Source organism: Anabrus simplex, chromosome 1 (assembly GCF_040414725.1).
Source record: "Anabrus simplex isolate iqAnaSimp1 chromosome 1, ASM4041472v1, whole genome shotgun sequence".
Taxonomy (NCBI): Eukaryota; Metazoa; Arthropoda; class Insecta; order Orthoptera; family Tettigoniidae; genus Anabrus; species Anabrus simplex.
The window spans coordinates 1,420,979,538-1,420,991,631 of record NC_090265.1 but is presented as its reverse complement, the minus strand read 5'-3'; the positions used below and the strand labels follow the sequence as shown (position 1 = coordinate 1,420,991,631).

The 12,094-nt window shown below is 41.3% G+C and overlaps 1 protein-coding gene across 3 annotated transcripts in view; it reads left to right on the top strand.

Moving 5' to 3' along the window:
• Positions 1-12,094, top strand: part of LOC136858381 (transmembrane protein 179) — a 267,306-nt gene that overhangs the window by 220,365 nt on the left and 34,847 nt on the right. Inside the window, exon 5 of one of the 3 annotated variants that reach the window (XR_010858634.2) lies at positions 6,047-6,194. The exons of the other annotated variants lie outside the window; for them this stretch is intronic. The gene's annotated coding sequence lies outside the window, so the exon portion shown is untranslated. The remainder of the gene's footprint in view (positions 1-6,046; positions 6,195-12,094) is intronic. 3 annotated transcript variants of the gene reach the window in all.

The following is a 12,094-nucleotide window of genomic DNA, read 5'->3' as shown; positions in this document are numbered from 1 at the left end:
ATTTATCTTTTGAAGAACATCTTAAACAGGTACCTTCTTAAATACTACGTAAATTTGAAATAAATTAAAAACAACTTGCCAACTTGGCAGGTTCGATCCTGGATCAGTCCAGTGGTATTTGAAGGTGCTCGAATACATCAGCCTCGTGTTGGTAGATTTACTGGCACATAAAATAACTCCTGCTGGACAAAATTCTGGCACCTCGGCATCTCCGAAATCCGTAAAAGTAGTTAGTGGGATGTAAAGCAAATATTATTATTATTTAAAGACGTTTGGCTCATACACAAAATATAGTTTGGGTATTCCGTGGACGTGCCTATATTAAAATATTGGGGACTGTACCAATTGCTGTTATGGTACTTTGTATGTGACAGTACAAGAAGAAGCTGCATTTCTTTCTACCTGCAGAACGGTGGGTGCTAGTTGTTGCAACAAAAATACCTAACTTGCAAACCCCTACCCCAAGACCGTATTCCTAGCCAGTCAGTCACACTTAGCCATCCCTCTCCCTCTTCCGTCTTTGTCAATATGCTTATCTACCTGTCCGGCAGAGATGATCGCGTGAACTGGGAGTGTTTCCCTGTCCAGGCAGTCAAGTGATCACGGTATTAGGTATGGTCCATCTGTTGTATTGTCAACAAGTACCCGTATTCTGTCTTCACGTTTCATTGTTGCTTCTCAGTTATTTTTCTTGTGTAGGTCGATCTTTAAGTTATGTAGAAACGTGGGAGTTACACAGCTGGATTTAAACTCAAAGTGATAAAATATGCTAAAGAACATAGTAACATAGCTACCAGTCGAGAATTCAGTGTGACTGAGTTTAATGTTTGTTACTGGCGTAAACAGAAATCTGCGCTAGAAACCACCAACCAAACACAAAAGGCATTCAGACGGCTTAAAACTGGTAATTTTCCTGAGTTGGAAGACAAGTTACTTCATTACCTTACAGAGTTGCGGAATGATGGATTTAGTATCTCGCACGAGATGCTACATTTCAAAGCGCGCAAACTAGCGATTAAAGGAGGAATCAGCTGTTGGGATCTGAAAGTGAGCCTGGGTTGGATCCGTAGATTCATGATACGAAAGGGATTGTGTTTGCGAAGGTGAACATCTTTCTGTGAGAGAATGCCAAGCATTTTCAGCAATTAAATCATAGATTTTCGTCACCATGTGATAGCAATGTGGAAGAAAAACAATTACCTCTTATCAAACCCCGATAAATTTTGACATGCCATGCAACACCCCCATCAACAAGAAGGGAGAATCTAGCGTGCTTGTACGTACAACTGCGTGTGAAAAACAGCGTTGCACTGTCATGCTAGCAATAACCGCATATGGAAGAAAATTGCTACCGTACATTATTTTAAAAAAGAAAACTGTGCCTAAAGCGAAGTTTCCCAAAGGCATTTATGTATGGGTTCAAGAGAAAGGATGGATGGATACAGCTCTTGTCCAGGACTGGGTCCATACAGTGTGGGGAGCACGGCCAGGGGCACTGCTTAGATTCCCAGCAGTGCTAGTAGGGGACAGTTTCCGCGGACACTTGGTGGAATACATGAAGAAACGTCTTCAGGAAATGAAAACAGATCTCGTAATTCCTGGTGGACTCACACATTGTCTACAGCCTTAAGATGTTTCCGTCAACAAACTCTTCAAGGATAACATACGTAAATTGTACGCCAAATGCATGGCGGGAGGGGAGCGTGAGCTGATGCCAGGAGGCAAAATAAAGAGACCGTCAGTTGAACTCATGTTATGAGAGCATGGGTTATGGTGTCGACAGACGTTATTGTGAAGAGATTCTTGAAGACGGGCATTGCAAATGCGTTGGACAGAAGTTAGGATGATGCAGCATGGGATGGTGATCAAAATGATGCACACAAGAATAGCTCTGAGACTGAAGGCAGTAACAGTGAATAGGGTAAGTATGCCAGTTGTCTTGTTTCAATAGCCTAATGCAAATTTAATGGTCTTTTTTTTGGGAATATGATCTTTTGCACACAAATCCCTGCAGATATCTAGGTCTAAACATGTGATGTATACACAAAATGCTGTCATTTGCGTACACAGTTTTAATTTACAATTATTTATACTTACACATCAGTAAACCACCATTTTTAACAACTACCTATCACGTAGAATCAGAAGACCGCACCAGAGGCATGTCAATTACCAACTCAACAAAACCAATTCACATACTTGACTTCCACCATACGGCTAACACGACTTCCACACAGATCATCAAAACAGCTCTTGTTAAACAATAACTCCACTCCAGCATCGAGACTGTCTCGTTATATATGTTGCCCGGCCAGGCTTCTAGAAGGATATGTCACAACATATCTTCTCGTAAATTCTAGAATGCCTAATAGCCTAGTTATAATGTAAAGAACTTTCTACAACCATCTAGTGTCAAAGATACGCCATTCTGAATATTACAGTGTGTTGCACAATATTGTAGTGGATTATACATCATACAGGTAATAATAAATTATATACTATTAATTATGGATTCTTACATTAATTAAACTCATATTAATATATATACAGCACGTTTCATGACATAACCTCACAAATAATATGATTGTCCGTACCTAACTACGTAAATAATAATACTAATAAATGGATGTAAACGCTTCATAGCCATACCTCACAGGTCATAATAATAATAATCATAATAATAATCATTCAAGCTCGATATCAGCATTATTTACCCTTGGGTTAAAGAATATATTAGTTATATCAGTTTATTTCACTTGCGTCAGTATCCCCCATATAAATTAAAACAATTTCAACAGTCTATCACACTCGTCGACTTTGCCTTGGTTGTAGATTTTATCTTCCTCGACGTTGCTGGATGTGCTCTCCTCATCTTGACCAGGTCGTGCCATGTCGGGGGTCGGTGTTGCCTCACTGCCAGCCTCTTCCTCGATGATAGTCAATGCGTTCTCCTCATGATGACCCAGTTGTGCTGCATCATTAGAAGCCTCTCTTACAGGTGGACTCGTGGCAGCACGAGGCTTACTCTAGATGCGCAGTGGTTGGGTGACTGGTCGCAACTCCGATGCATGGACCTTGACAGGAAGGTTGGTCTTTAGTAAGTAAACCCCTTGACCCAGCTGCTTATCCACCTCGATGGGACCAACCCACGTAGGTGCCAGACCTGCATGTTACCCTCCAATCTTATTACTGACTGGGTGGGTACGTCACAGTACTTGTTGGCCTGGTAAGAAGATCTGGGTTTCTTCGACATCTTGAGTCTTAGCCTGGGTAAGGTATCTCTTCTTGGTCAAAACTTGCTTCCCCTTGATATCCTGCTGCTGCTTATGCTGCAACTCTGCCAGGGAAATAGCTGCATCATCTTGACCAGAAGTGGGTGGTGGACGAATCTCCCAATCCCCGGTGCTGTATAGCTGTCAACTAAGGACCAGCTTCACGGGGGAATAGCCAGTGACATGGTTGATGCGTCGTCGCAGGGCAAAGAGTGACTGCGGTATCTGAAGGTCCCACAGTCGATGTTGTTTGTCTATTAGGTGGACGCGTAACATCCTTTCTAGCTCCTGGTTCCGTCGTTCTGTTAGATTGGTCCTTGGGTTGTAGATAGGGGTGGTCCAGTGCTCCACACTCCATTCAGTCATCATTTGCTGCCACTTCCTTGATGTGAGCTGACTCCCGTTGTCTGACAGAATGCACTGTGGATAACCTATCGGCTGAATACCTCACCTTGTAGTAGACTGGTAATGCGCACCGTCGTAGTGTCTGGTATCAGAAATACTCAATCCATCTTGTGAAGCGGTTGATAATTACTAGGAGTCCTGTTTTACCCCGTGGTGTTCTAGGATAAGGCCCCATCAAGTCCACGGCTATGACCTCCCAAGGGCATTGCGGCCATCTTTCTCACTGACTGAAATCTGCCTTCCTGTTGCTCGCCTTGGTGCAGATGCAGATGTAGCACCCCTTCACATAGTCCAGGATGTCGTTCTGCATGTTGACCCAGAAGAATCTTCATCGGATAGACTGATATGTCTCTTCACCTCCTGGATGTTCGGCTTCCATGCTGCCGAAGAACTTCTCGAGGATGTCCGTCATGTGCTCTCTAGGGATCACCACTACTGCAGGCATGTCGGAGGGGTGCGATCTGTACATTAAGAGTCCTCCATCAACACGAATGTTCTTGCAGCACATCTTGAATTCCCTCGGAACAAGTCGACTATCGGTGTTCTGTCTCCTAATCCACTGCGTTATGGTCCTACAGGGCTTATCCTTTTTAGACCGAGTACGCACAATTGTGCGGGTTCGTATTTTAGTTATCCCTGACCGTATTTGAGGTTTTTTCGGTGCTACACCGGACTGCAGTGATTGTGCAGGACACGTGGCGTGTATTTCAATTGATTTTAGTATGCGCTTGACCGCCAGGGCGAAGGAAGAAGAGTTTAGAAAGCACAGTTGATCGGCGAGATGGCAGGAAGCAGTAGTGCCGAAAGTAAGTATTTATTTACTGCGTTTATATTAATCTAGAAGCTTTACTGAATACCGGAATATATTCAATGAAGTGTGTACATTGGTTAGTGAACGTAAATTTCGAAGCTACACCATCGTACGTGATACAACGAGGTTTTGAATTTTGATACGCACAATTGTGTGGGTCCTGTTTTTCGGATGTTAGTTTTTATTTTGTAAAATAAACTATTAATATGTGTATTGAGGAGCATTTTAGTCAGTTCTTGACGTACAAACAAAAATTCACACCTCCAGTTTTCTTTCAGGTCTGAAAGGGTTATCTTGTTCTTGCCATTTTTTAATTACTTCCATATCAAGTTCCTTCTTGATGGTCATAAGGACAGGTTACTTGGGCTCACTCTGGTGTTTTCGTGGGAACTCACTCTCGATAATGGTGCTCCTAGCTTCAGGTTCCATCCCCAGGTGCCTAGATAAACTGTCTGCTCCTATGTTTGTCAATCCTGAGACGTGACACACATCGAAATAAAATTTTGCGATTAACAAAGCCCATCGTATCAAATTAGATTTTTAGCCAGAGACCGAGTTCAACCACCTGAATGCGGTATTATCTCTGTAGAGCTGGAACTTCCTTCCCTCCAAGTAGCCTCTGAATTTGCCCATGGCCTACACCACGGCTAAGGCTTCCTTCTCGGCAGTGCAGTACCGTTGTTCGGTGGGAGATAGCTATCTGCTGGCATACTCGATGATGTCCCTTCCATCGTCACTCCTCTCCTGGAATAACACTGCTTCTTGGCCGGAGTCGCTGGTGTCTGTCTGCAGGCACATCTTCCATTGAGAGTCAGGAATGGCTAGACTGGGAGAGTTATATATCACAGCTTTAATGCCTTGGAATGCTGTCTCTTCCTTGCTAGTCCATTGGAACGGGCGGTTATTATGGAGTAGGTCGGTGAGTGGTATTACCTTCTCTTCAAAGTGTGGCACAAAGCTGCTATACCATCCACACAAGACAAGGAACTGACGTACCTGACACTTGGTCCGCAGGCGCTCAGCTTCTTTGATAGCTTTATTCTTCTCTGGTTGCCTTTCTAAGCCTTCAGATGTTAGGACATGGCCAAGATATTCTACACGGGATTGGCTGAAATGGAATTCTTCAGTTGGCAAGTCAGTCCATGAATCTTCAGTCGTTCCAGCACTTTCCTCAGATGTACAAGGTGTTCTTGAAAATTTGTGCTGTGAATTAATATGTCGTCGAGATTCACTTGGCAGAAATCATGTAACATCAGTCACATGAAGGTTGCAGAAACATTCTTCAATCCAAAAGGCATTAACTGTAAACTGGTACAATCCTCTCGGTGTCATGAAGGCAGTCAGTGGTCTAGAACTTTGCTTGACATCCACTTGGCAGTATCCGGAGTTCAGATCCAGCGTGCTGAAAATCCTAGACCCATTACTTGTTTCAGCGATCCTTTCAGGTCGGGCATGGGGTGGGCATCACTAACGGCCTCCTCATTCAACCTGCAGAAGTCCATACACAGTTGATACTCCCATTCTTATTCTTATTCTCCTTCTTCTTCTTCTTCGGTAGGACGATAGGTGAAGCGCAACAGTATGTAGAGGGTTCGATGAGACCTTGCTCTTCCATCTCTTGAATCTTCTGAGTGATGAAGTTGCGCTTATCCGAGTTCATTGGATATGGACGTTGCTTGATGGGTGAGGAAGCGCTGCATTCATTGGTGAGTGTTACCATGGTATACTGTCCTATTTTATCCCGTAGAGAGCCAGGCAACGATATATCGTTGTTCCATATATACGCGTAAAGTGCCAACCACGATATATCGTTGTTTGGATAGCGCGTAATTCTATACGAGTTTGTACAACTTGGGCCGTCAGATTGCAACATCTTATGTGCTGAGTCCATAGAGAATTGTCATTAGATTTTAACTACGCCGCTAGATGGTGCGTAAATTCATTCATTATCACGCATTGAATTTTTAAAGTCCGTGTTTTTCTACGACGTATGCTCTCCATGCCGCGTGAGTAAAATGGCTACTAGCGGAAGAAGTTATTTAGTTAACGATGACGAACTGGCTGTATATCTTAATAATTTTTAGTGAAGAAGAGGATGATGAAGACTCAGATGAGGAATTCATTCCTGCAAGTAGTGAGGAATGGGAAGGTGAAAGTGTTATTGGGAGTGATAACAGCGAGTTTTCTGTAAACACTCAACCATGTGCTCATTGTCCGAATATAAACATTGAACCTGGTAATGACCGTCTGAGTGACAGTACTGATGATGGTGACGGCTCTAACAATATCCAACAGCAAGAATTTCCTGTTGTCCGTGAAATTCAATTAGGTCAAGATGCAAAGTACCAACCCTCACCTGATTATTATGATACTCCTGGCCCGAGACACGCCCCTTTGTCAGACGCTAACCTATAGGTATTTTTATTTTATTTTTCATGGCTCAATTATGGAACCTCATAACTACAGAGACAAACAGATATGAGAAATCATGTCTTTTCACCACATGCCAGAGTATAGCAGTGGCGCCCGGTTACATTGACTGAAATGAAGGCTTTCATTGCTGTTTTGTTGGAAATGGGTATAACTAGAAGGCCGAGCATATTTTCTTTTTGGGTCAAAAACTCCCATTATATTCCATGGTTTGGAAATATGCTCTCAAGAAACAGATTCCAATTGATCTTGAGATTCTTTCATCTTGTGAACAATGATAACCTATCACCATCAGGTTACCCTGACTACAACCCATGTTCCAGGTTCGATCCCATTGTTGAACATACCAATTGTATATTACGATACCATTGTACATAACTCTTAAAATACTGAAGATAAAAATATGAAACTTTAGATTTATTCACCTGAAATAGGATATTTCAAAGAAGACATCAATATTAATCGTCAAGTTGAATTTTCTGTTTTTTTTGTGTGTTTTGTTTCAGATTTTTAATTTTTGGTGTTTTAAAATTGTTTGGAATTTTTTTTTTTCAAAATACCCAAGAGCATTTTAGTGTTCTAATTTATTTCCGCTGTAAGAGTGGCTTCTCGTTAACATTTAATACAAATTTCATATCATAGTTGTAATATTTGTGAACTATGTACTCCAGAGAGTGAGAACCTGAAAAAATCTCTAAATCTGTCTGGCACTCTTGGCATACTCTGAGCACCTGGGCCTGGTACTAAGAGGGTTATTGGTGATTTCCAGGAAGTCTTTAAGGCGCATCTCCCAGGTCTACATGGACTTCCGCATCCTTGCGGGTCCAAGGATCTCTATCGTGCCAGGCGAACCTCAGACGTCTGTCTTTTCCCAAAAAGACTTCATGAGCTGCATAGTCGAGGATTACCTTGTATCAGGTATTAGGTTCTGAATCACTGCAACATCAATTACAATAGGCAGGTCCATGCATTTAGCAGTTAGGTTAGTCTGTCCTTGGATGGAATAGGTTACACCGTCTGCTGCTTCCACTACCCTTCCAAGATGGTGAGGCTTCATAGGCGGTAGTAATCTGGCAACAGTCCCATTGCTTGGCCGTCGAGTATGGCGGAAAAATTCTTGTTGCCTATCCTTAAGATGATAGCTGGGTGAGGTTGGCCTCTTCTGCTCACAATCTGACCAACCCTTCTCCTACTTGACCAGGGTTGCTTGTCTGTCGTATCTTGAGGCGCATTCCCAGTCCCATCCTCCCCTCAATCAAGAATAGGCCGGACCTAGTTTTCCGACGTCAAGTTTGGGCACTTGTTCTTCAGGTGTCCCGTTCTTCCACACTGGTAGCACTTCCTAACTGAGCGGGTCTCTTCCGTAGCTTTGCTCTTGTGTTCCTCCTCCAACTGGGCGATGATTCTACGTAGATCATCAAAGGATCTCAGTTGTGATACTTTCACTAGAGGTCGAATCTTATCGTGGAGCAGCTCTGTGATGTTTGGTAAGATCTTGTTCTCACTTCTTTTCGGGTGCAGACGCTTGAAGAGCTGGTACTTCTGTAGGACTAACGCACTAGCTCTCATGCCAGTGGGTTGTGCCTCAGTCTGTAGCTTCCTTTTGACAGAGCTCTTCACGCCTTCGGAATTGAACCTAGCAAGGAATTCCATCTTGAAGTCTGCCCAGTTTAAATGTAAGCCCTTCAAGTTATTCCACCAAGTAGTGGCTTGCCCCTTTAACCGCGCTGTGATGAGTTGAACGAAGATGTCCTCCGGTAGATTAGTCCGTCCTAGTAGACTGACCGATCCCTCGATGAAGCTAGTCAGGTTCTCTTCCAGTCACCCGTGGAATTGTGGAAGGCTGTCTGTAATCACCCTCGGGTCTAGGTGTCCTGTACTGGTGGTTAGGTTTGAGGGGTTTAGAGGCATGGCAACAGGTCCTGTTCGAGTTAACCTATCTTCTACTGCGTCAAGGATGCTCTTTCTCACATCTTGCCCTTCTCCCTTGAGGTTCGAAATCTGGTTTACTAACTTTCCTTCAACGGCAGAAATGCGGCTCCCAAAATTTCTCTCGATGGTAGAAATTCCCCCCCTCAACCTGTTGTTTTATGCCAGAAACCTAGGTTTCCACCACCTCTTTGAGGTTCGAAACGTTCCCTTCCAGCTGGCTGATCCTTCTATCGATCTGCTCAACCTGTTCCAGTTTTGACCTTATGTCCAATACCTGCTGTGTTAATCGATTGGTGACTTCGTTAATTTGGGATGAAATTTTAGCATCTACAGTTGAAATTTTCGATTCTAGACCCTGTTCTACTTTGTAAACCTGCATGTTCACTTGTGATATTTGTCTGGTTAAAACAGAGTTAGCTTGAGAAATTTCATCTGAAATTTTGTCATTTACTTCTGTTAAGGTGGAATTCACTTGTGAATCGACATCTGACGTTTTGTCATTTAATTTTGAAATTTGGTCTGTTAAGGTAGAATTGAGTGTCTATATCATGTTCGTTAACTTAGAACACATTTTGGTAATAATTTACCTTATCTTCAGATGTTTCGTCGACCTCAAAAAAACCTTTCGGGATCTTCGCCTTTTTCAAAGAGATCTATCTTCTTGTAACTGCATCTGCACCAATTTCTTCTTGCCATTCGTCTGAGGATTTCCCTTGGCGAGTTCATCTTTGAGTTGTTCTATGGTCATATTTTCTAGTATCACTTGCTTTTTTTTTTTTTAATTCGCACTTACACTCTTATTCACTCGAAAATTTTCTTCTGTCCTCACCACGGTCGCCAATGATGTATTCACAAAGACGCGTACAAAATGCTGTCACTTACATACACGGTTTTTATTTACAATTATTTATACTTGCACATCAATAAACCACCATTTTTAACAACTGCCTATCACGAAGAATCAGAAGACTGCACCAGAGGCATGTCAACTACCAACTCAACAAAAGCAATTCACATACTTGACTTCCACAACATGGCTAATACGACTTCCACACAGATCATCAAAACAACTCCTGTTAAACAATAACTCCACTCCACCATCGAGGCTGTCTCTTTATATATGTTGCCTGGCCGAGCTTCTGGAAGGATATGTCACAACATATCTTCTCGTAAATTCTAGAATGCCTAATAGCCTGGATATAATGTAAAGAACTGTATACAACCATCTAGTGTGAAAGATACGCCATTCTGGATATTACAATGTGTTGAACAATATTGTGGTGAATTATACATCAAATACACAGATAATAATAAATTATATACTATTAATTACGGATTCTTACATTAACTAAATTCATATTAATAGGGTCTATATATTCAGCACACGTTTCATGACATAACCTCACAAATAATACAATCGTTCGTATCTAACCATGTAAATACTAATAAATGGATGTAAACACTTCATAGCCATACCTCACAACAACAACAACAACAATATTAATATATATATATATATATATATATATATATATATATATATATATATATTATATATATATATATTAATATTATTATTGTTATTATTATTATTATTATTATTATTATTATTATTATTATTATTATTATTATTATTATTATTATTATTATTATTATTATTATTCCAGCTTGATATGGGCATTATTTTCTCATGGTTTAAAGAATATTGCTTTCAAGTTATATCAGTCTATTACACTTGCGTCAAATGTTCACACATTTTTTTTGTCAAAAAAGTGCTAGCAAATGCAGTAGTTGCTACTTGCTACTTTTCTTGCATATTGTTATAAGGAATGTCCCTCTGTCTATATAATTAACTTGCTGTTGACAGGTTTTTTTAAAATATATAACTTTTGGAACACTAACAGTTAACAGTTAAAAATTAACTGAGTCAAAATTGAAAAGAGATGGCTTCAGATGCCACAGGCTTTCTTTTTGTATAATTATAGCCATAATGCTGCCTAGCAAACATAAGTGACAATAGAAGATACACAATAAATATCAGTCAACAATAGTCACTGATCATAATTTAGTCCTTGCTAATAGTTGGTTCAAACACCACAAACAATGGGTTTGCATGTGGACATGACCTGGAGACACTGGAAGGTATCAAATAGACTTCGTTATAATTAGGCAGAGATTCAGAAACCAGGTGTTGGATTGCAAAACGTTCCCAGGAGCAGACGTGGACTCTGACCACAACTTGTCGGTCATGAAATGCCACCTGAAGTTGAAGAAATTGAAGAAAGGAAGGAATAATCCGAGATGGGATCCAGACAAGTCGAAGGAAGAGAGAGTGAGGGATTGTTTCAAGGAACATTTTTTGCACAAGAACTAAAATGAAAAGGCTGAAGGAAACATGACAGAGGAAGAATGGACAGTTGTGAAGAATGAGGACAGCTGGGCTGCTGAAGAAATGTTAGGAAGAAAGAAAAGAACACCTAAGAATCAATGGATAACTCAGGAGATGCTAGACCTGATTGATGATTGATGAACGACAAAAATACAAGGCTGCAAAGAATGGTTTTTTACAGTTGGCTTTATATCGCACTGACACAGATAGATCTTACGGCGATGAAGGTATAGGAAAGACGTAAGAGTAGGAAAGAAGTGGCCATGGCCTTCATTAAGGTGCAGGCCCAGCATTTGCCTGGTGTGAAAATGGGTAACCACAGAAAACCATCTTTATGGCTGCCGATAGTGGGGTTCGAACCCACTATCTCTCGAATGCAAGCTCACAGCCGCTGCAAAGAATGAAGAGGGCAAAAAAGAATACAGGTGATTAAAGAATGAAGTGGATAGAAAGTACAGGACAGCTAAGGAAGAATTGCTGAAGGAGAAGTGCAAGGATGTTGAAGATTGAAGATTGTATGGTCCTAGGAAAGGTAGATGTTGCATACAGGAAAATCAAGGAAACCTTTGGAGAAAGGAAAGCTAGGTGTATGAATATTAAGAACTCGGATGGAAAGCTACTTCTAGAGAAAGAAGGCAAGGCAGAAAGATGGCAGGAACATATCCAACAGTTGTATCAAGGTAAAGGCCTAATGATATGGTTCTAGAGCAAGAGGTTGTTGATGCTGATGAAATGGAAGACCCAGTTTTAAGGTCAAAATTTGACAGAGCTTTGAGAGTCCAAAATAGGAATAAGGCACCTGGAATTGATGACATTCCCTCAGAATTAATGACTACCTTAGGAGAAACCAGCATC